General features: G+C 40.0%; 1 protein-coding gene across 6 annotated transcripts in view; it reads left to right on the top strand.

Annotated features, from left to right (window-relative positions):
* The window catches only part of DLGAP1 (DLG associated protein 1), a 750,273-nt gene that overhangs the window by 246,165 nt on the left and 480,257 nt on the right, over nucleotides 1-23,851 (top strand). For all 6 annotated transcript variants that reach the window (XM_043888813.1, XM_043888810.1, XM_043888814.1 and 3 more), the window contains one exon: nucleotides 8,740-8,845. The gene's annotated coding sequence lies outside the window, so the exon portion shown is untranslated. The remainder of the gene's footprint in view (nucleotides 1-8,739; nucleotides 8,846-23,851) is intronic.

Raw genomic sequence — 23,851 nt, 5'->3', positions numbered from 1 at the left:
GAACTAGATTTAAATCCTTGTTCCAATATTTTCTGTGACCTTGGCCAAGTAATTTAATTTCTGTGCCTCCATTTTGGCATCAATAAAATGGAATAATGATGATATCTAAATGAAATCATTTATTGGTAGTTTTAGGGACATGATAAACTTTTAAAGTCTTACAGCCAGGCTGATATAAAGGAATTAGGCAGGTGGATAGAAACGAATCGATGAAAGATAAATCTGTATATTTGGCTTGAGGCAACCACCAAGAGGTGAAATAGTGGTTGAGTACATGGCTGAGATCAGACTGTCCAGGTCTGATATAAATTAGCTGGTACCTTTACTCACTAACATTAATAATTTGGTCAGTTTCTAACCATCTCTGCATCTCAGTTTTCTCATCCGTAAACTGGAGCTAATAATAGCACCTCCCTCTTAGGGTTATTCTGAATGTTCTGTGGAACAATCCATGTAACGTGCTTAGAGCAATGCCTACTGGATAATCAGCACTCAATAAATGAAGTTATTCTTACTTTGTTCCATTAAGTTCACACAGAGGGAGGGGAAATTGAAAGGGACACAGAAGACTGCTAGCCTGGTGAATGAAGAGAAAGCAATGTAGATCCAGTAGGACCAAGGAGATTATCATAGCCTAGGGGCTTGGGAGAGGGGGTTTGTTTGTTTGTAGTGTTTTAAAAACTACTTGTAAACATACTGGAGGAAAGAAAGGCTGTGCACATCCAAGATGTTGGATCATTGATAATAAATATCAGAGTCCCTAGTTTATTCTTGGGTGGTGAAACTTGTTTTAAGAAAGCTGCCATAGGGAAAAGGTCCTTTCGTCTTCAGCTGTGTGGGTTAAAAGATAAGGCTCACTCATGCCCTAACAGTTAGCTGTAAATAGATCATCAGTCTTTTTGTAATCGGGCAGTAGCTGTGATACCACAGTGAGTCATTACCTACCATGTGTTTACCGGTGAGCCCCAAATTATTCTGTGTAGAGAAGTGAGTTTGGGGGGGGGGGGAGTACCCGAACATCTCAGCACAGAGGGCCATTTAGCCAAATTCTTGAAGCTGCAAAGCTGTCACAAAGTAAGTTGAGATGTGAAGGCAGGATGGAAAGAACGCAGGTCAAATAAAGAATAAAATAGAGGCTAAGTTTGCAGCTAGCACTTTAAAGTGTATTTCTTTGTGGTAAGCTTTAAAGAGACATGAAGAAAGCCTGTGTGTTTCATGACTGAATCCTTTTCCAGTTGATCGGGAAATTTTGGCTATGTCTGAGCACACCTCATTTTTAAAAAAATTGTGTACAAAAACAACCCAATTAAAAAATGGGCAGAAGAAATGAATAGATGTTTTTCCAAAGAGGATATGCCGATGACCAACAGGCACATGAAAAGATGCTGAACATTGCTAATCGTTAGGGAAATGTAAACCAAAACCACAATAAGATAACATCTCACTGATAGTACCCGTCAGAATGGCCATCATAAAAAAAAAAAAAAAATGTTGGTGAGAATGTGGAGGAAGGGGAACTCTCATACACTATTGGTGAGAATATAAATTGGAATAGGCACTGTGGAAACACTGTGGAGGTTTCTCAAAAAACTGAAAATGGAACTACTGTATGACCCAGCAATTCCATTCCTGGATATATATCCCCTCAAAACAGTAATTCAAAAAGATACATGCACTCCCGTGTTCATAGCAGCATTATTTGCAATAGCCAAGACGTAGAAGCAACCTGAGTGTCCATCAACAGATGAATGGATAAAGAAAACGTAGTATATGTGTGTTTTTGTGTGTATTCATATATACACAGTGGAATACTATTCAGCCATGAAAAAGAATGAAATCTTGCCACTTGAAGCTATTTGGATGGACTTGGAGGGCATTATGTTAGAGTAAATAGGTCAGAGAGAGACAAATACTGTATGATATCACATATATGGAATCTTGAAAATAACAAAAGAGTGAATATAACGAAGAGCAGATTCACAGACAAAGAGAAGAAACTAGTGGTTACCAGTGGGGAAAGGGAAGTGGAGAGGGGCAAGAGAGGGGTGAGGGATTAGGAAGTACAAACTAGCTATAAAATAATCTACAAGGATATATTTTACAACACATGGAAGATAACCAATTACAGTAACTGTAAACGTAGTATAACCTTTAAAAGTTGTGAATCACTATGTCATACACCTGTAACTTACATAATAGTGTGCAGTAACTATACTTCAATAAAAAGAAAAACATGTACTTATTCAGAAATAGGTTGACTTATTATTCAAGTAGATTGGGGTAGAAGGGCCTTCTTAGCAGAGAGTAATAGAAAGTTTTCTCCCTTACAAGCATTGTTTCTTACACAGTACAATACATAAGTTCAGCTTTAAAATGTAAATATGCTTTGAAGGTGTCAGATGTCTTCATTGTTTACACTTCAAAGTAAATCACTTTCATTTTTTTACTTTTCTCTCTTCCCCAACTGAGGATTTGACCTTGAAGGCAGTGGAGTTTCAAATGGAAGATTAAATTAAATTAGAAATTAAAACTGAGGGACATCTAAGGTGAGTTGGCTTGCGGTAGAGAACTTTGATCAAATATTCAAGGAGTCAACTGGTAAAGAAGACATTGGGACATTTGAGGAGAAGAGAGACTAGATTCATTTAATTCACATTTATTCCAGGATTTTCAGAAGCAGATGGGCCATTTCCAAAATTCTTTATACAGTGCTTAAACCATAATTTAATAATGCTTGAAGCTCTTGTTAGAGTCTGTGCCAGCTCATTACAACAGGATGACTGTAAATGACTAAGTAATTAGCAGGGCCCAGGGCAAAATGAAAGGGCAGGACCCTTAGATTCAAAGAGCAGGACAGGGCATCCCTGGTGGCTCAGTGGTAAAGAATCCGCCGGCCAATGCGGGAGACACAGGTTCAATCCCTGGTCCGGGAAGATCCCACATGCCTCGGAGCAACTAAGCCTGTGGTTCACAACTACTGAGCCTGTGCTCTAGAGTCTGGAAGCCACAACTGCTGAGCTCACGGGCCCTAGAGCCTGTGCTCTACAACAGGAGAAGCCACTGCAATGAGAAACCCATGCACTGCAAGTGGAGAGTCACACCCACTTAGCACAACTAGAGAAAAGCCTGTGCAGCGAAGACTCAGCACAGCCAAAAAAAAAAAAAAAAAAAAAAAGCAAGGCAGAGAGTTGTTACATGTGCAAAAATCTAAAACCATTTCCTTTCTTCCACCATCTCTCTCTCAGCTTTTCATAACATTGTTTTTATTGGCTAATGTAGTTCCAAGTATAAAGAAAAGCACAAGTTTAAATTATTAGCATGAATTTAACCATTCATCTTGATACTGTGCAATGCAAATATAAGGCTATCTAACTTTCATGTAGAATCATGCAATTTGTATGTCATAGATCGTGCATACGTATGTCTTTCTCAGCGGAACAGTGGAAACACTGCACAAAACTTATTCTACCATTTTAATTTCATGTCTTGATACACACACAGTCTCCTTTAGGCTTACTGATGACTGAAAGAGAAAAAGAACTGTGGCTTGCCCTTTCTTTGTCTTTTTATGTATCATTTTCAGCATAAGCAGCTGGCTAATACAAGGGAGAAAATGCAATAAACAAAGGATATGGTAGAGTTTCTTGGTCATCTGTGTTTCTTTGAGTAGCATTGCCTTCTCAAAGTCGGATGCAGATTCTCGTTCCCATGAAAAACGTGGCTGGTGGATGATCAGCTTCCTCACTTGCTCAGCCATAGTCATACAAATCTCACTGACCTCCCAGGAGTCATGGGTCTACCAGAATTCAACTTCTTGCATGTTATATGTGGATGAGGCAGCAAGGTCTGGGGACAGGTATATTACTGTTCAGGTGTATTGATGCCCCTGTTCCTGTGTATGCTCCATTATCCCATTGGACTGCACCCACAGAACAATGGTTCAAATATAAAAGCATTAAGCGGAGCATAGGGCTGTTCTGATCATGGAGCCCCACGGAGCTGCCCAGGACGCGCATCCATGCATCCAGCCCTGCTTAGAAGTTGCTTAAACACAGATGAGGACACAAGTAGCAAAGGGGTTTGCAATGGAAGTAGCAACTCGCTCGTCTTCCTTGTTTGATTTGATTTAATCAGAGGCTGCCTCAGACATATGGGAGTCACAGAATAATTGCAGACCTACTTCTGAAATTGATTCTTACTCTGAGATCTGCAAGGGTAAGAGGGCCTGGAGGCAGATGGCTAGTTTAACTTGGTTTTAAACAAATACCATGTTTTCTGGTCTATGCATTTGATTAAAATTTTACAGTAAAACATGAGACTTCAAAAAATGAACTTGGATGGTTTTGAGTTTAATGTGTTCAGTTAAAGAGGCACTTATAAATCAAGAAATCTATGTTAAAGATACAATAGTAGACTTTAAAGAATTGTTCCTAGAATTTCCACAGCTCCCAGTTATACTTCATCAGCTGTGCACTGGTTTCTATGGCTCAGTGACCATATCTCTCCCATTTCCGCATCTTCTTATCCCAGAGGACGATTGATTGTTGGCTGAAAATCAAGGAAGATTTGAAAGAAGTTGAGTGACTTTATAGGATTTATTTAAGTTCTGTTTTTTACTTTTACTTTAGAGCTTTCAGCTTGTGCCCCAACCATAATTTACCTTGCTCCCTGAAACTTCTACTTTATGACTTATTGAGTAGTGTTATTAATATTTCGTCAGATTTTTTTCTCCATATTTGAGGAAGGACTGCCACAATGTAGAACATGGTTTTTATTACATCTTGTGGAAAATTGATTTTTTTCACACAGAGATAGACTTAATCTTATAGTCAATAGAGAAATAAATATTTGAAAGTAGAAGCTGGAAAAAGAGAATTAAAATGTGCTGATTTCTGTTATGTACCAGTTACTGTTCTTTACATGTATTTTTGTGTTTAATATCCACATAGTCATTGTGGTAGGTGGAAATAAGAATACTGTCCATGTGAGGCCAGAAAGCCATCTGGAAGCTTCCATTCCAGTATTATATGTCCAACAGCCTACCTGAGAAGCCCACTTAGTACTGATTTCTCAAAGTCAGTGTGGCCAAATTAAGCTCACCTTTTCCCCACAAAGCCTTCTCTAGTTGCTTTGTTTGTGTCCAGCTCTTTGCGACTCCATGGATTGTAGCCCACCAGGCTCCTCTGTCCATGGAATTCTCCAGGCAAGAATGCTGGAGTGGGTTGCCATGTCCTCCTCCAGGGGATCTTCCTGACTAAGGGACTGAACCCGTGTCTCTTGCATCTCCTGGATTGGCAGGCAGGTTCTTCGCCACTACCACCACATGGAAAGTCCCTTCTCTAGCCACAGCCTTTCTCATCTAAGTGATGGTATGGCTCTCTTCTGATTGTGCGGGCTAAAAACCTTGAGGACAAACTTGCCACCCTCTCTCCTTATCTCCTCCACCCAGTCCATCAGGAGATCCTCTTGACTCTCCTTCAGAAGAAGCCCAGCCTGGACCTGAGCCCGCCTTAGCAGCACCCCCCGAGTCTGAGCCAGCGTCTCTGTCCAAGAAGATGATCTTTCCACCTGCCTCCACCCTGGCGGCCAGCCCCGTGGTCTCTTCCCATGCAGCAGCTGGAAAAAGGTTGTAGAAACAGAACTAATATCAATTCTGAGCTCAACCTTCTGCAGTGGCTCCCATTTCACTCTCAAGAGTAAAAGCCAAAAAGCCTTGAGCTGCCTTTGATTTGCCCTCCCTCCACCTCTGCCCACACAGTAGCCCCCCTGCTACCCCTTCATTCCTCTGCCTTTGATACCCCCTTCCCAGTGACACTCCATTCCCACTGACCCTCTAGCAATTCCAGGAACAGCCCTGGGGACACTCCCACCTTCGGGCCTTAACCTTGGCCATTCCGTGTGCTGAAACACCCTTCTCTTGCGCATGACTAACCCCCTCACATCCTCCAAGGTCTTGGTTACATGGCACTTTCTTACTGAGGTCCCCTTACCACCCCACAGTCAACAAAGGCCAGAGGTGAGGATTCAATGACACACAGTGGGTAGTGGGCGCCTTTGAAAGTTGAGGAAAGTGGTAGGATGCTGGGCAGATCCTAGAGAAAGGGGCCAAGCAGATGGCCCAAGTAGTTGACTCTGTAACAACCCAGTGGAGTACTGAAGTTTGCTATTGAATCAAGCAACGTAAGGTCAAATTTCACTCTGTGTGTGTGTGTGTGTGTGTGTGTGTGTCAGAGTTTTGTTTACCTTTCCTTTGCTCTTGTTCTTTCTCAGATATAGAAACTATTGCTACTCAGTGATACCAAAAAAAAAAAAAAATTAAAAAGGGACTCTTGGAAAGGAAAAACATAGCAGAGAATCAGGAATTCTGCATTCTAATCTCGATTCTGTCACCAAAGTCCAATGCCTTGGGCAAGTCATTTCCTTGGTTTTAGTTTGCTCAGCTTTAGAATAAGGAGATTGGGCAAGAATCAGTAAGTTTCTCAACTTGATCAGGGGAATGAGCCAGGGAGCATTTGCAAAATTCACATTTCCCTGAATCTACCCATGAATAGACTGATTTAATCGAGCTTACATGAAATTCTGTAGTTTGCATTTTTTACCAGTTTTCCAGACAGTTGTGATGATCAGCCACTCTGGAATCACAAGATTTGATGACATTTGAGACAACCTCCCCCCTCCCATTGTTCCATTGTTTAAGATATTTGTTTACCTAAATATTATTCAAATCAGAAATTATCACAATTGTAGTAAGATTGACTTTTATTGTGTATCTGGGTGTTTCTGTCAAAAATTGCATAATCTTTTATTTTTTCCCTACAGAAAATTAAGAACAATGTCTAACACAAAATAGTTTCTCAATATTTATGAATGAATAAGTGATCAGTTCCAAATGTTTAAAAAATTGGTGTTTTTAGTATCTCCTTGGGTAACCTATTTCTCGTATGTAGGAAAAAAATTCAGAGTTCATCTGGTATCCTTCAACATTAAGAATATGTAACAGAATAACCATATATAAACCAAGACTCATAAGGATAATTATACTTGAACATTTTTGATAATGGAGAACCATTTCTATCCTTTATAGTATAGATGAACGAGATGCATGTGAAAGTATACTATTCCCAAGGTGCTTTATGTGCTATGAAAATATGTGATATTTTTATGCTCCTCTTGTTCTTGTTTTCAGCCACCCATGGCGTCCTAATTCGCAACCTGTCAACTTTGCCAGCCTCACAGTCTTGCTAGGACAACTTCTGCAGAGAATTGTATTAGCCCTGAACTTTCTGAATGACCAGTGTGATTTGTGGCAACAAATACAGTCTCACGGGTTTCAAAAGGGATTGAACTTGGAGGCAGAAATTCTGAGATGTCATTCTGCCTTTGTCTCTTAATAAAATTAGTCAAGCCCTGTCACCTCTTGTGGCCTCTAGTTCCTCTTCTGTGAAGTGATTTCTCCATTTATTCAGACACTGTCATAGTGCCTCTGACGTTATTTGAATGCGCTACCACAGGCCACAAAATCATATTGCTTAGAAGCAAACAGGAACAGAACTCTGTTGGTAGCTTCATTTCTCAGTACCAATCATTTGTGCCTGTAACACAACTCCTTGCCTCCATGATTTTTCAGAAAGGAAAAACATAGGTCGGGGTAAAGCATGTGATATGACCATAAGAGGTACCCCCCTCCTTAAGTCTGGGCCCAATTAGAAGTTCCATTTTATCGCTTTCATGAGAAAATATTGTTACTGGTTGGAGCTAATGGTTTGGTTTAGGCCTCAGCCAGTATCTAGTAGGGGCTTCTCAGGTGACTCAGTGATAAAGAATCTGCCTGCCAAGGCAGGAGGTATGGTTCTGTCCTTGAGTCGGGAAGATCCCCTGCAGAAGGAAAGGACTACCCCCTCCAGTATTCTTGCCTGGAAAATTCCATGGACAGAGGAGCCTAGCGGGTTATGGTCCATGGGGTTGCAAAGAGTCCTATGTTACTGAGCACGCACTGCACCTAGGTCTAGTAATACTCTGAGGAAGAGTCTGCCACGATTGGTGTCCTCTTGTGATATCAAAGGAATTACCCTGGAAAGAATACTTTTTAACGCCCCCCCCCCTTTTTTTTTGGTTACAGTTATTTAGTTGCAGCATTGTTAAAACAAATATTGCACAGGAAGTGAACACAATCTTGTGTGTAATATATCTTACAAAACGACATGACCAATGCTTGCATTTTATTACTTTTTAAAGAGAATATAAGCATTAATGATAGAAAGGTATTAATAGACGGTAGAGTAGCAAACCTATTTATTATGGTGACATTGTTCTGTATTTTTTAGGCTTGATTTTCCTTTGAAAAGCATGAAAGTAAAGTGTAGCATCATGCGAGAACTCTGCCAGGCGAATTTTCTATGAAACGCTCTTCTCACATCATTGAATTTAACGGCTTCCAGAGTCATTGTGATCTTCTTAAGTAACTTTTTGTTTCAGGGTAGTTACTGTATCTGGGCTTCCCTGGTGGTTGAGACTGTAAAGAATCTGCCTGCAATGTGGGAGACCCAGGTTTGATCCCTGGGTTGGGAAGATGCCCTGGAGAAGGAAATGGCAACCCACTCCAGTATTCTTGCCTGGAGAATTCCATAGTCAGAGGAGCCTGGCGAGCTGTAGACCATGGGGTTGCAAAGAGTTGGACATGACTGATTGACTAAGACACACACACACTGCATCTAATTACTGCATTTTGTTATATTTCAGAACAGCTGAGCATCACACGCCAAAAGGCATATAAAAAACAAAAGCTGTAAAGTTTGGATCTTTTCCTGCGTTAGAAGCAAGAAAAATGGAAAATTGATCATCAAAGGTAAAACTATCTCCTTTTCCTTAAAATCATATATTCCTACAGCTTCCTCTTCAGTCACCATGTGTGAAGCAGTTTTTTCTTTTATGATTGTGTGGTGAAGTTTAACAAACATATTTCTGGCTTATAATTCAAGGTGTATTAATATGCTGCTGACATACTCTACTGTTGTTTTAACTCCTTAATTGCCTCTTCAGAATTTGGACCAGATGTGTTTTATATGTTTAATCTTCATTCTTGCTGTTGATCTAGAGTGGCAGAGCAGGGCGATGCATTTTTTTAAGTCTTTGGGCTGAAATGTTGCACTTTAGGTTAGGCATGGAATCATGGAAGTAAATGATGCAGTATCAGCTTCTTTTTTCTTGGGAGTGTTGGACAGATTTGAATTTATCACCACAAACTGATCAACTTGATTTATGTGAGGTAAGGAAGACAATGGAAACACTTGAAGTAATGGTATGGTCTCCACTCCTTTCATTTTATTGTGTAGTTTATGGAAAGAAAAAAGAATGGTCTTGACAATATATGATATCAGATCTAAAGGGAATTGATATTGCCAAATATGTTAATAATTGATTGTTTTGATTGCTTGCCTGGGACAACTACTTGAGCATGGCTATTTACTGGGGAGTTGGTTCCAAGGACTGGGGAGAGTGAATGGGGAAAGAAACACAGACCGAAATAAGAGCAAATGAATGAGTTCTCCAAAGTGGACGTGGGAACATGGTTCCCCTGGGACTTCCAGGAGGGTGTGAGATCCCCCCTGGAATTTCCACCTGAAGCACGTATAGCCAAAGGTTCACTCATTGGCTTTTTTCCCTTGGTTGTGGGTTGCTCCTGGGTCATTAAACCCCCCACAGTGCTGAGCAGTGCTGGCACTGGTCATTGTGGTGGACACTGTAAAGGCAAAGAGAATTTGAGTTGGTTCAGAACTGTCCATCTGTGCAGCCATGGCTGAAATCAGAGGTGGACCAACAAGGTATGAAGCAGGGACCAGAAGTGTCTATTGTAGTTCTTTTTACTTTATTTTCAATAGTCAAATAAATCACATAATCCTCCTAAATGAACTATTTCCAGGAAGAAAATGTCTTGTGTTTTAAAGACATTGATGAGTGATATCCAAATGTCATAGAACCGAAAGGAACTCTCTTTCAAAACTAACTTCTTATTCAATAAATTGTCCATGTTCAGAGGTGAAAAGTGCATCCTGGTCCATGTATACTTTGGACATTATATAGTAAGATTTGAAGTATGACCAAAATATTGGAAAAGAGATAATGGAATTAGATTTTATAGTGCCTATACATATTATTCACTGTATTTTGATTTCGTACAGGAAGGTGTCTGTGGATGCACAAAAATATAATTATTGTCTTTCCTATTTGGAAATAGCCCCAATAGCAGTGTCATTATTGGTGTGAAAAGCGTGACTGTAATTATGCATGTCCGAGCATAAAATTACAAGGATGGTCAGCTGACAAAATAGATTTAACACATTAAAGTGAATCGGGGTTGGCTTGTTGGTTGGTTTTTGGCAATGAGGACATTCAGCAGATGAAAATAAAGCCAGGTAAAGGCTGTGGTTTGTTGTGACCTAGAAGATCCTTTGTTCAGAAGAGAGATGTTACCAGGGAACTCTAAGGAGCAACTCTGCAATCACATGAATAAGCAACATTTCAACTGATTAAATGAACATGCAAATTCCTAATGAGGGAACTGAAAATGGTGGAAGAAGGGGAAGGGTGGCCAGAAGAGGCAAGGCAGGGGGACCAAGAAAACAGTGACAGGTGGCAAGACAGAAACCCCCAAAGTGGACAGAATGAAACTGCAGAAATAAGAGAATCCCACAGCAGTGGAGAGATACCTCTTAGAGCACACCTCATCTTGAGCCCAGGATGCAGACTGAGCAAATGGTCTCAGTTCAGTTGAGGCCTGATAAATTCCTGGGTCATCACAGGAAGCATCAATTAAAGCATCTTCTCACCTAAACAGCACAGTTGTCTCCTTTGTCTTCCTCTCTGTGGTCTCATTAGATTCCAAGGCCTCCCAAATAAAAGCTCTGATCACATCTGCTCTTTGCTCAGAAAATATTCCCTTATTTACCAAGTCATCATTGTCCAAATTTCTTAATCAGATATTTAGAACCTGCTACTCTGTTTTCAGGCTTAACTTTCTTACTCCTTGATGCCACCCACCAGTGGTCTAGATCATTGATTAGTACTGCAAATTCTGTGATGTATCTGGTCTTCCAAGTGGTGTGGGTGCATTTGGGTTCTCAAATATAGGTGAGTCTAGGACCAGACCCAAGAATTTGCCTTGTTAAAATGTTCCCAGGCTATGTCACTATTGCTGGTCCAGGAACCTTACTTTGAGAATCACTCCGGAAAAATAAATGATCCAGGCTGACACTATGGTTTCTACATTGCAGTTTAAATCAAAGACCGATTGCAATAAAAGGGCTTGCTTGCCAGCAAAACCATTGTTGTACTGTGTACTAGATTAAGAACAAGGTCTGTCTCCTGGTCAAATACCTTCTTAGTGTCATAAAATCCCCCACAGTAAGCTTCTTGATACATGTATATATCCCCTGCTGTGTTATAGACTTATAAATGTTTATTGGATAGATGGATGGATGGAAAGAGAGGAAGGGGAGAAGGAGAGAGGAACAGACAGGTTTGGCAAGCAAGCATTGATTTCAGCAAGAAACTTCATGCCTACAAAGAAATTGCCATGGTAAATGCCATTAGGAAAAGACTAATTACCATCACACGAAAACCTCCTTATTGTATAAGAACATACTCCTTATTTCAGACATTTGATTAGGTGGAATAACAATGGAGTCAGAGCCTGAGCATCTGGGTATCAATAGTATTGTACTCTGTAATAAGCAGAGTCTTTCACAAAAGACTTTTGCCGTTTGATTGAGTTCAGCAGAGGAGAGATGTCATTTCTATCAAGACAAATTGTACATTTTACTTTATAAAAGAGCCACTGGCTATGTGCAAGCAGGAAATCACATCTATTTAATGAATTCCTTTGCAAATGTCTCTTCCTTGAGTTTAAATTTTGCAGCTGCAGCATCATTTGAATGTTTATTCACATTTCAGACAATTGTGCTTTCTGGTTTTTTGCTTTCTTGCGTTCAGATGTGTTCGTGTATCACTGTTGCAAATTCTTTCTCTACATCTTTTATCTGTGCATATCACCTCGTGATTGGTTTATAAATTTATCCTACTTTACTTACTAAAATAACTGTTCCTGCTGTCTGCTTTCTGCCTGCTCTTTGATTTAGTCCTGAAGTTGGGCTCAAGGCCTACTTTTAGAGCTCAGCATGAAATTTATTCTGTGTTTTTAAACCAGGTTCCTACTTGTTTCTTTCTGTTATAGGTTCTGTGTTGGCACCAACTTGGAAACGCGCCTCTTATAATTATGTATCAGCATAAATAATAACAATGAATGAAAACAGGAATCTTGAAAATTTATTTTAACAATTGATTTCATCATTTACTTTAATGGTAGAAAATGTCACCTGCTGCTAGGGCATACCTGGTGTTAAGCTTCGAGGAAAGGACTAGTTCCAACCTTGTTACCTGATGTGTGTCCTTGGCTGAGTCCTCAGGCCTCAGCTACCTCCATTATAAAAAGAAGGATTTAGGATAAATGTCACTAAGGAGTTCATTCTGGTTCCTTATCTTGTAATGTCAAGATGCAGGTCATATGAAATGCTGCTTAAAATCAGGTATGAGAATATGAGTGAGTCAGTTCATCAACTAATATGGCAACCTTTTGGAGGTAAAATTGAAAGACCATGGTTTAGGGTGCAGAAAGATCTGTGTTCAAAACTCAGGTCTTCCACATATTAACAGCATGAGCTTGGAGAATTGACTGCACCCTTCGGTGTGCCTCAGTTTCTTCATCTGTAAAATGGGGGCAGTGTTGTTATCATCTGCCAGGTTGCTTTAAAAATGGGATAATCTGGAGAATACCCAGCACTTTCCAGCTGAGCACAGTGAGCTCTAAGGACCTCTCCAGGTCTCTAAGCCAGCCAGAGCCCACACCATGGTTTTAGTGGTTAGTGGAAATTCCATCCTTCTTCTCCACTATAATTCTACAAGGCTAAGAAATGTATATCTGTGACTCTAAACGATGAACTCAGTTTGGAAAATGTACCTGTAATTTAGTTATCTGAGACCTGGCAAGACAAATAGGAAAATTCAGCAGTGGGTTTTCAGCTTGACAGGACATCTGGTTCCATATATTGTGAGTAATTTATACGGAGCAAGCAAGGCCCTTTTCATCAAGACTGACTCCTTCAGTGTCAAAGCTTGAGGTTTGCAAATTGCATTCTGACTCTGACTTTGTTATGTGGCCACAGTTTGGGCAGAAATGAAAGCCTCTTTAAGACTTCAGTTTACCCTGAATAAATGTTGCCGTGCTCTTGATTTATATCTGATTCCAGTAAGTTCAAAAGTATGCCTTACTTTTTTCTTTCTTGTCCTCTGAAAATTTGTTTATAGCCAATCTGTACCCAGATAAATTACATTTGGGGCAAAGATGATTTGTTTACTATAGGATCCATGCAACTATTGAATATTTTTCTGCTCTTTTCATTTATTAATTTTTTGAGGTTGAATTGTTACTTTGATACTGGTTAACCTCAGTCCTTTCTCAGCAGAAATTCAGAACTTCCTCCTTAATAGGAGTAGATCAATAAAGTTTTGGTGGACGATTTCATCAATCTTAGCAGAGGGTTTAACCCTGTGGGCTTCTTTACTCTTTCAATATTTTATAAATCCTCTGCAAGTTAATGTCTTTTGAGATAAAGCTTACTATATTTTATTCCTCTATGCTTTTTAATTAGAAATGATTCAGAGCCAGGAACTGCTGGCGCTGTTTGAGGACATTGATTATTTTAGACACCTGTAAGACAACTAAAATCTAATTGTGGGCTGTTGTGTTTATTTGTCATGTCTCTGAGACATATCACCGTGAAGATGAAAATCATACTGATGAGGCTGTTTCAAGCTCTGGGAGATAGATACATGTGTGTGTCAGCATACCACCTACTCCTTCAGTGTGTGGTGGGGTAGTGGTGGAGATGATGGTGTGGTGTTGTCTAGTTAGCAACCCAGTCATCCACAGTAGTGTATTTAATTTCTACATAAATCAATTATTACCAAAATTGGCCTTTTCTATTAAAAGATCTATTAAGTACTATCTGAAGGACACATGTTCTCCATTGTATGATAGAATCATTTCTTTGTGAAACAGAGTATAATAGAATTTATCACAGCTCACAATTTTTTTAGTATTTTGTTGACATTTTTAAAATCCCCAAGGATAGCATTTACTCTATAGTAAAAGGGTTGGACTGTAAAGAAGGCTGAGCACAGAAGAATTGATGCTTTTGAATTGTGGTGCTGGAGAAAGACTTAAAAGTCCCCTGGATAGCAAGGAGATCAAACCAGTCACTCCTAAAGGAAATCAACCCTGAATATTCATTGGAAAGACTGATGCTGAAGCTCCAATACTTTGACCACCTGATGTGATGAGTTGCCTCATTGGAAAAGACCCTGATGCTGGGAAAGATTGAAGGCAGGAGGAGAAGGGGGCGACAGAGGATGAGATGGTTGGATGGCATCACCGAGTAAATGGACCTAAGTCTGAGCAAACTCCAAGAGATGGTGGACAGGGAAGCCTGTAAGGCTATATAGTCCATGGGGTTTCAAAGAGTCAGACACAACTGAGTGACTGAACAACAAAAAGATGAGAATTATAAGGGAAAAAAAACAAAATGCATATTGGCTAATTTTTTTTCATTCCTGCTATATTCTCATAATGTGCTAGAAATTTTCATCTAAAATATTTACTTAAAGCTAAATTTAGGGAAAAGATGATCCCACTTAAAACAACCAGCAGGAGTGCAGGGATTTTTCTTGCCATTCCGATATGATCTGGGAATTATAAATCATGTAAAGTACAAATTTGACAAAATAGCTGCAGTGATACACAATTTATTTCTCTCTGGCATGTCAAACATTTGAGGTCTTTGTATTTATTTATGATTGAAAATATAATAGCAAACATATGTCAGATACTTAGATTTTTACCTGTACAGGGAGGGGACATAATTTCATATCTACCCTTTTAGAGTCTTTGACTTGGCCTGAGAATTAAGTTGATGTAAGTGAACAGAAAATTGCACAAATGAATTCAATATAAGCTTTATGTGACTTGATTGTCTTCATAAGAAAATAAAGATGAAAAGTAGCAGAATCTTAAGTGTTTATATACTAAGTTGAACAAAGAGATAGAATTGTGGAAACGTAACTAAAATACACAGGTGGCCTAAAGGAAGATAAGAGTTATTTTAATGAGGTCTCTTTGTATAGAATTCTCTCATCCTCCATGCCCTGTCTCTGGGAATAACAATGTGTTCCCCCTGTACAGGGAGGGAATCTTTCATATGGGAGTTTTATCTTCTTTTAGGAAGTGAAGAGACCTCAGAACACAATGTTCTCCTTGTACCTACTGTTTTTCAAGTGCCTTTGACTCAATAACCCTTATGCCAAAGTGGCATGTTTACCTTCCAGGCATTGTCTTGAACACTTGATCTGAGACCTCACTTAATCCTGACTCTAACCTATGAGAACATTTTATACAGGGAAAAATTGACAAATCCACCATCATAGAAATAGATTTCAAACTATTTTTCTTCTTGTTAGAGGAAACTCATAAAGACCTCACTGAAGACATAGAAGATATGAACACACACTAAGAAACTTCATTTAATGGTCTTAAATGGACTTTTAAAATCAACAGAGAATACCAGTTCTTCTTCAGTTCTCATATAATATTTAAAAATTACTGAGCCATAAACCAAGACTTAGGCTTCCCAGGTGGTTCAGTGGTAAAGAATCTACCTGCAGGGCAGGAGATGTGGGTTCAGTCTCTGGGTGGGAAAGATCCCCTGGAGAAGGAAATGGCAGCCCACTCCAGTATTCTTGTCTGGAGAAGGAAATGGCAGCCCACTCCAGTATTCTTGTCTGGAGAAGGAAATGGCAGCCCACTCCAGTATTCTTGTCTGGAGAAGGAAATGGCAGCCCACTCCAGTATTCTTGTCTGGAGAAGGAAATGGCAGCCCACTCCAGTATTCTTGTCTGGAGAAGGAAATGGCAGCCCACTCCAGTATTCTTGTCTGGAGAAGGAAATGGCAGCCCACTCCAGTATTCTTGCCTGGAGAAGGAAATGGCAGCCCACTCCAGTATTCTTGTCTGGAGAAGGAAATGGCAGCCCACTCCAGTATTCTTGCCTGGAGCATTCCATAGACAGAGGAGGCTGATGGGTTTCGGTCCACGGGGTTGCAAGAGTTGGACCCAAGTTAGCGACTGGATAACAACGACAAACCAAGATGGAAATGCACTCTGCATTTCACAGATGAAGAAACTGAGGCATGAGGAAACTAAAGAACTTGCCGATGAACACAGAACTAGTACGTGGCCGAGCAGGATGCAGACCCATGGCAGCCAGAGCCACCTGACTCCTACATTGTCTGTCCGCACCACTTTGTCCTACAGGCGAAGAGCAGAGAGCTGGTCTTTAAGAGGTTATTTAAATTTATATACCAGGCCAAGAGGGCTAGGATTACCCCAGTTTTTTAGATTACATTTGAAATCAAGGATGTGCCCGATTTGAGGTAAACCAATCAGAGTGACAGTGACACTAGATTTAGGAGAAAATTCACACCATAAATTATTTGCACACACACACATGCCTACATACAAATACATAGGCACAATGCCCTGGGGGTGTGTGTGTGCTCAGTCATGCCCACCTCTTTGTGACCCCATGGACTGTAGGCTGCCAGGCTCTTCTGTCCATGGGATTTCCCAGGCAAGAATACTAGAGTGGATTGCCATTTCCTTCTCCAGGGGATCTTCCCCACCTAGGGATGGAAGCTGTGTCTCATGTATCTCCGCATTGGCAGGCAGAGTCTTTACCAATGGCGTGACCTGGGAAGCCGCTACCATAAATTAAAGTAGATTAGAATTAAATAGTTGCTAAATGTTTAAATAGCAAAAGCAACGCAAGAATGACATAGATTGAATTATTACTGTAAATTCATTCTCGTTAATAACCCACCCCTGAAGTGTTGGTCATGTTTAGGTTCCTGTGTGTGAAATAGGAGGACATCCCACTGATGTTTCATGGTCACGTCAAACTCATTATTTTCAATACTCAACCCATAAATGCCCCCTTCCATCTGTTCCTCCCTCCTCTGCGGCTTTCTGTCCCCATCTCTGTCACCGTGACCCACACACCCTCTTGCTTAAGCTGGAAACCTGGGAGTCATCTGTGAAATCACTCTTCCCACCACTTTTGGAAAATTTAATCAAATTTGTTGAATGAAGTTCTATATTACCCATATAATATGTGAATGCCCAGCTGGTTGGGTGATTACAGTCAGAGTGTGGTGATGAGACGTTATGCTCTGGTGTTTTCTCACGTGTTTGGGTTTCTGGCCACACTGTTCCATCCCCATGTATGGTTTTATGTTTCTGCATTTTTGTTAGTGGTGGTGTGTTGTTAGTGTTTCATGTAATACACACAGGGAACATCCACTGTGGAACAACTGAGAGATTTTCTCCTCTCTGTGAAGGCATTGGATTTGTTGAAAGCTACCGCGTATGGCCTCTGGCACAAACAGCTCTCAGCAGTATTACCCTCTTTAATTATGTCCCCCAGGAAAAAATAATCACTTCCCTGGCAAGGCAGCTTTCCTAATCAGAGACTTCCTGGGTCTTAAGTAATAAGACACTCAAAAGTTTCAAATGGAAACTTATAGTGGGGCTTAATTGGGCATGTATTTTAATCTGCTAGGAAGATCAAGAAACTCTAAATGTTACATATAAGAAAATATTTCATGAGGGATACATGGATAGTTTCATGTATTTTGATCTATTTTTATTTAAGAGAAGTTACTGGCAAAATAATGTGTGCATTAGTATTAAAAAGTTGGAGTAATGTATCTTCCTTGACCTGTAAATTACTGCTTCTTTCTCGATCATTTTATTGTCATTATTTTTCACTTGAACCATTTTCTAGGTGTGAGAAATTTTGCTTAGTTAGCATATGAAGGAAGGTGCCTCAGGCAGGTAGACTGAAGACCTGAGTCCCAATAGGATTTTAACAGTAAGAGGATCCGTGCCTCCCAACCTCCCAACCCAGGGAGACAGTTAACAAGAAAAAAAGAAAAGAATTATAGATTGAACTCCAAGGGAAGGCCCTCATGTAGGGGGCAGAAGAAGGAATTAGCTGGGTAGTTAAAATTAGCTAGACAGTGGTTAAAGCAGTTAGAAAGGGATTTAATTCAGGACTATTGTAATAGGGCCAAACAGACCTTGGTAACAAATTGATTTCAATTCCAAATAAATTATGGACAAGTAGGGACTTATACTTAAATAAATTATGGACAAGTATGGGTTTCCCTTGTGACTCAGCTGGTAAAGAATCCACCTGCAATGTGGGAGACCTGGGTTCGATCCCTGGGCTGGGAAGATCCTCTGGAGAAGGGAAAGGCTACCCACTCCAGTATTCTGTCCTGGAGAATTTACAGTCCATGGGGTCGCAAAGAGTCGGACATGACTGAGCGACGTTCACTTAACAAAAACAAGGGACTTATAAGTAAGAAGCAGGTGGGAGTCAGTGGATGGAAATTACTAAGAGGAAACATCAGGAGCAAAGGAAGATTCTGGTTAAACAGGCCTGATAGGATTCTTGCTAAAGGCAGACCAGGGTGACCAGATATCAAAGGTGGAGGGTGAAGAATTTGATCAGATCACAAGGCGATCAATTACGGAAGGTGGGGTGTTCTGTCTAAAGTGACTTAACAAAATTCTTGCTACAACTGGGTGATGCAAGCCCAACGAGGATGAGCCTAAGGGGAAGGCCTTGAGGCTTCAAGGAGATGAACTGCTTAGTCACAGATAGAGTGTTGGTCAGAGGAGGCAAAGAGAGCCAGGAGAACAGGGTTGTTTTTTGTCAGGACAGTGAAAAAGAAAGTTTCAGGATTCAGCCTAGCAAATGTAATTAATGTGATCATGTCCTAATTCTGAATTCAGTTCAGTTCAGTCACTCAGTCATGTCTGACTCTTTGTGACCCCGTGAATCGCAGCATGCCAGGCCTCCCTGTCCATCAACAACTCCCGGAGTCTACCCAAACCCATGTCCAGAAAGTCGGTGATGCCATCCAATCATCCTCTGTCGTCCCCTTCTCCTCCTGCCCTCAATCTTTCCCAGCATCAGGGTCTTTTCAAACGAGTCAGCTCTTCGCATCAGGTGGCCAAATTCTGAATAGAGTGATTTCTTTCAAATATATTGATATGTCTGCTTGTATTGATATGTTATTGCATGAAAAAAAAAAGCTAACTCCTAGATAACAGGACTGATTTTTCCCCCATTCATTTGCATCCCTCATAATACCTCATAATACAAAGTGTATTACATTACATAAAAGCAAATAAAAGTACTTGATTTATTTAACAGGTCTTTATTTTTTGTTGCGGGCAGACCTCAGGTATTACAGGTTTCATTCCAGACCACCACAATAAAGAAAATAGCGTAAAAAAGTGGGTCACAGGAGGTTTTTTGTATCCCAGTACACATAAAAGATACATGCACTGTACTGTACTCTAGTAAGTATACAATCACATTATGTCTTAAAAAAAAGTACCCACCTTAATAAAGATATACTTTATTGCTTAAAAAGGTTAATCATCATTTGAGCTATCAGCAAGTTGTAGCAGCGATATCAAAAATCACTGACCTCAGATCAACCTAACAAACATTAATAATAATGAAAATGTTAGAAATATTGTGAGAATTACCAGTGTGACACAGAGACCCCAAGTGAGCAAATGCTGTTGGAAAAACACCACCAGTAGACTTGCTCAACTCAGGTTGGCACAGACCTTCAATTTGTAAAACAAATAAATAAATTCAGTATCTGGGAAGTGCATTAAAGCCAAACATAGTAAGAAAACAAAAAGGTCTGCCTGTATTTATATCATTTTGAATGCAAGATTCTTTAGAGTAAGATTTTAAGGGAATACTTTTTGCCAGAAATTAGTATAATGCCAGACTCTCTAGGAAGGCCATTTTTGCCCTAGAATTATGTGATGTTTGCATGCTCGATCACTATCAGACCTGGTAGAATGAAAATAGAGGTGGAAATAATAATATCAGCTTTTATGGAAACTTGACCAGGTAGCAGGCTCTATGCCATTCACTTTATAGACTATATTATTTTATTCTCCTCATACCCTATGAAGTGGGTATTTTTTTTTTTGTGGGTATTATTTTTAATGCCGTTTCGCTAATAAGCACAGAAGTCACAGAAAAGTTCATTATATTCCCCAAGGTCACACACCTGGTCAATGGCAGAGCTGGAATTTGAACGCTGCCACCATGATGCAGAGTCTATGTTCACTCCTTCAGTTAAGAAGTATTTTTATGTTGATGTTTGGCAGAAACCAACAAAATTCTGTAAAGCAATTTTCCTTCAATTTAAAAATAAATAAATTTTTAAAAACCAAAAAAACAAAAGCGAATTTAAAAAAAGACAAAGAAGAAGTATTTTTGTACCCTAGACCAGGACCCCCAACCTCTGGGATCAATATCTGATGATCTGAGGTGGAGTTGATGTAATAACATCAACATGTAGAAATAAAGTGCACAGTAAACGTAATGCACTTAAATCATCCCAAAACCATCTCCCCACTCCAGTCCATGGAAAATCTGTCTTCCATGAAACCACTCCCGGGTGTCATAAAGGTTGGGGATCATTGCCCCCTGAAATCAGTGTTGATTTCAGGTTCTAATAGATGGTCAGTGAATGTGTTCTTATGATGGTGGGAGGTATGATTGAGGGTATTCACTAGCTGATGTATAAAAGTAGAATTATTACTTAGTGATGGTTGACTCATTTCAGTGAAAAAAAATGCATTGTCTAAAGTAATCATTTTTAGTTTTCAGATTTTACATGCTGTACTGATTCATCTGCAATTAAAAGAAGGCAATTGCAAAGTGACTAGAAAATAGTCAATTATCGTTCGAACTGCCAAGCTTCAGGAATTAGCATTCTAGAATTTGCACAAATGTTAAGCCAGGAAAAAGAAGTTATAAAACACCATTTCAACTGCTGTTTGAAATTCTGCCATATATTAGTAATTGTATTATAATTTAAATTTTGGAATCATCGGATTTTAGAGCTGGCTCGGAGCATTGGGATCCTCTGTGCCAACTTTGTACTTAATGCCAGAAATGTTCACACCCATTTAAAAAGTAAGATGTTTGACAAGTATTCCTCTAACATTGATGGGGAGTCAATAGAAACAGTGGATTTTTTTTATGCTATGACATAATTTTGTACGTTTGGCTAGTCAAATATTAGAATATTTAGCCAGTCCAGTCCAGCAGGATCTCTTTGTCATTCTTTCCTGGGACTTTCCCATGCCACCATCTGGCCTTTGGAGAAAAACACTTGCCACCTTCTACCTAATTATTGCAGCTCTTTCTGTGTTTTATTCTTCCATCTCATTATTTCTTCTTTCATTTGTCATGTGGAATAAAATGATTGTGACAGAGTAAACAGTATAAACACAAAGACCCTACATATGGTTCCCACAGTGTCTAGTAACTAATTCTCTCATGCATGAGCGCATGCGCGCACACACACACACACACACACACACGCTCTGAAGCTGGTCTCACACACACACACACACACACACACAGAGGCACGCACTGAAGCTGGTAAACTGAGCACAATCTGAATGTTTCCAGTCGCCCTAAGATACAAAATGTTCTATAATGTATTTCTGAGAAGGACATAATAATGTCATCTATGATCATTTAAAAGCATAATTTATTAGTAGCCCATATGTTTGTGACTATCATTTTTGCCAGAATCAGATGCAAATAGTCCCTTCTTCAGTAAATCCTTCCCCATATGGCCCCTGCTCTCTCGTCACCCTTTCTTCTGATCCCTGCCATTGGCTCCCTCCTCGTCAACCAAGGGGGGACAGTTTCTTCATGGGTTTTTCCGAAGGTCAGCTTCTTGCCACTGCTTCTGCCCAGATGCTCCCTGGTCTTTTTCCTGCTTCAGGTGACCTCCTTGAGGTCTTTGCTAAAATGTCATAGTCTCAGCATTCCCTAACCACCCTTTAATGTCTACATCAGCTCCTGTTTTGTTGACATTTGTGACACTCATCGCAATATGGAGTCTGCCTACTGTCCACGTTTGTGGTGTGTGTTTGCACATGTGTGCATGTGTAGAGGGGTCATACCTGTCTTTTCTACTGGAATATAAACTTCCTAAAGTCGAGGACAGAATCTGTCTTATTCACAGTGTTTTTCTAGTTTCTAATATAGTAGGCGCTCAATCAAGAAATATCAAATAAATGAATGTCCTGAAATTAGAAATGTTGAAATAGAGATATTAAGGCACATTCAAAGGTCATTGGGATCTTTACCCATTTTCGCTGTTACCAATTATGTATTCACTTATTAATTGATCACTTATCATTGAATGATCATTATTTTAGGTGCCATCTGTGTTCCCTTCCTTCAGGAGCAGTGATGTGGGTGTATTTGTATGTGTGATGCCTCTGGAATTTACTTACTCAGAAACTTCAGGAAATAAAAAATAATTGTCCCTGTAACTGAGAAAGGATTTTAGATGACATGGAACTTTAAGAACAGCATGAAAGACCAACAGAGAGGAAAGGCATTTAATGTTCTTGTAATGAGATCAAATGGACTCCAATAGTTGAAATCCCAATGTCGAAGAATGTTTAGACATGACAGAAAGGCATGTGAATGACGATGTGATTAAACTTTGCCAAGCAAATATGATGAGACATCTGTTTAAAATGCTCTAGAGAGTGCCCAGAATGTCCTATTCAGTTATGTAATAAATAGTTCAGGATGGTACTGATCTTGTTGTATCATTAATTGTTGCAAATAATTGTTTACCTGGTGGTCGCTTTGAAACATGATTTTAGAGATTATTATATCATCTCTTCCAATAACCATTTCAGAAAGAAATTATTTGCCTAAGGAATCATACCTATTCTGGAATTCCGATAGACTGAATCTCATAGTCCTAACATACTTCATTAAGCCAGTGTCAGAGTTGGCAGGGAGTAGAGTGGTCAGAGGCAACTTAAAATGATCCAAACCTTCCCACTGATCCATCTTCACTTCCTGTGAGCCACATGTCTCAGGGGAGGCTGCAGCATCCTTGTAATCAGGAGACCTGTGCATTTGTAAGGTTACAGATTGACATGTGTGGGTGATGGACCAGGGTACCTGACACCTCTCATCCCAGGATGCACCAGTATTTCCTACTTTCTTCTTTCTGATTAGAGAAAAAAACAAGAGTCAACCAATGAGGCCTCATGAGATTTTTAATAGCCCTTATAAGAGACTTCCCTGGTAGTTCAGACAGTAAACAATCTGCCTGCAGCGGGACATCCGAGTTTGATCTCTGGCTTGGGAAGAGCCCCAGGAGAAGGAAATGACAACCCACTCCAATATTCTTGCCTGGAGAATTCCATGGACATAGAAGCTTGATGGGCTACAGTCCATGGGGTCCCAAAGGGTCAGACACGACTGAGTGACTAACACAAGAGACAGGCTGCTGAGATTTTATTTACTGCAGATAGTCTTCTTTTTGTCCGCTGCATGCTTGCCCAGCCCATACATTCAGTAGCTCTAAAGGCTCTTCCTTTCTTCATGCCCTCATTTCACTGTCAGTTTTTCTTTCTATGGAACTTATCGAAAGCACATCTTCATTTCTTGTACTGTGTGCGATGAGTTGTGATCTAGCCATCACATTACAGCAGCCCTTCTATCTGGTTTTGCTAATTAGGTTTGGATAGCACAGTTGTGCTATGGAATGGCCTTTGACAGCAAGTATCTCTCCATTCCCTTCCCCTACTGAGGCAG

The sequence above is a fragment of the Cervus elaphus genome, chromosome 27 (genome assembly GCF_910594005.1).
Source record: "Cervus elaphus chromosome 27, mCerEla1.1, whole genome shotgun sequence".
Classification (NCBI taxonomy): domain Eukaryota; kingdom Metazoa; phylum Chordata; class Mammalia; order Artiodactyla; family Cervidae; genus Cervus; species Cervus elaphus.
The sequence above is the reverse complement of the archived record's forward strand: the minus strand, read 5'-3'. Positions and strand labels throughout refer to the sequence as shown.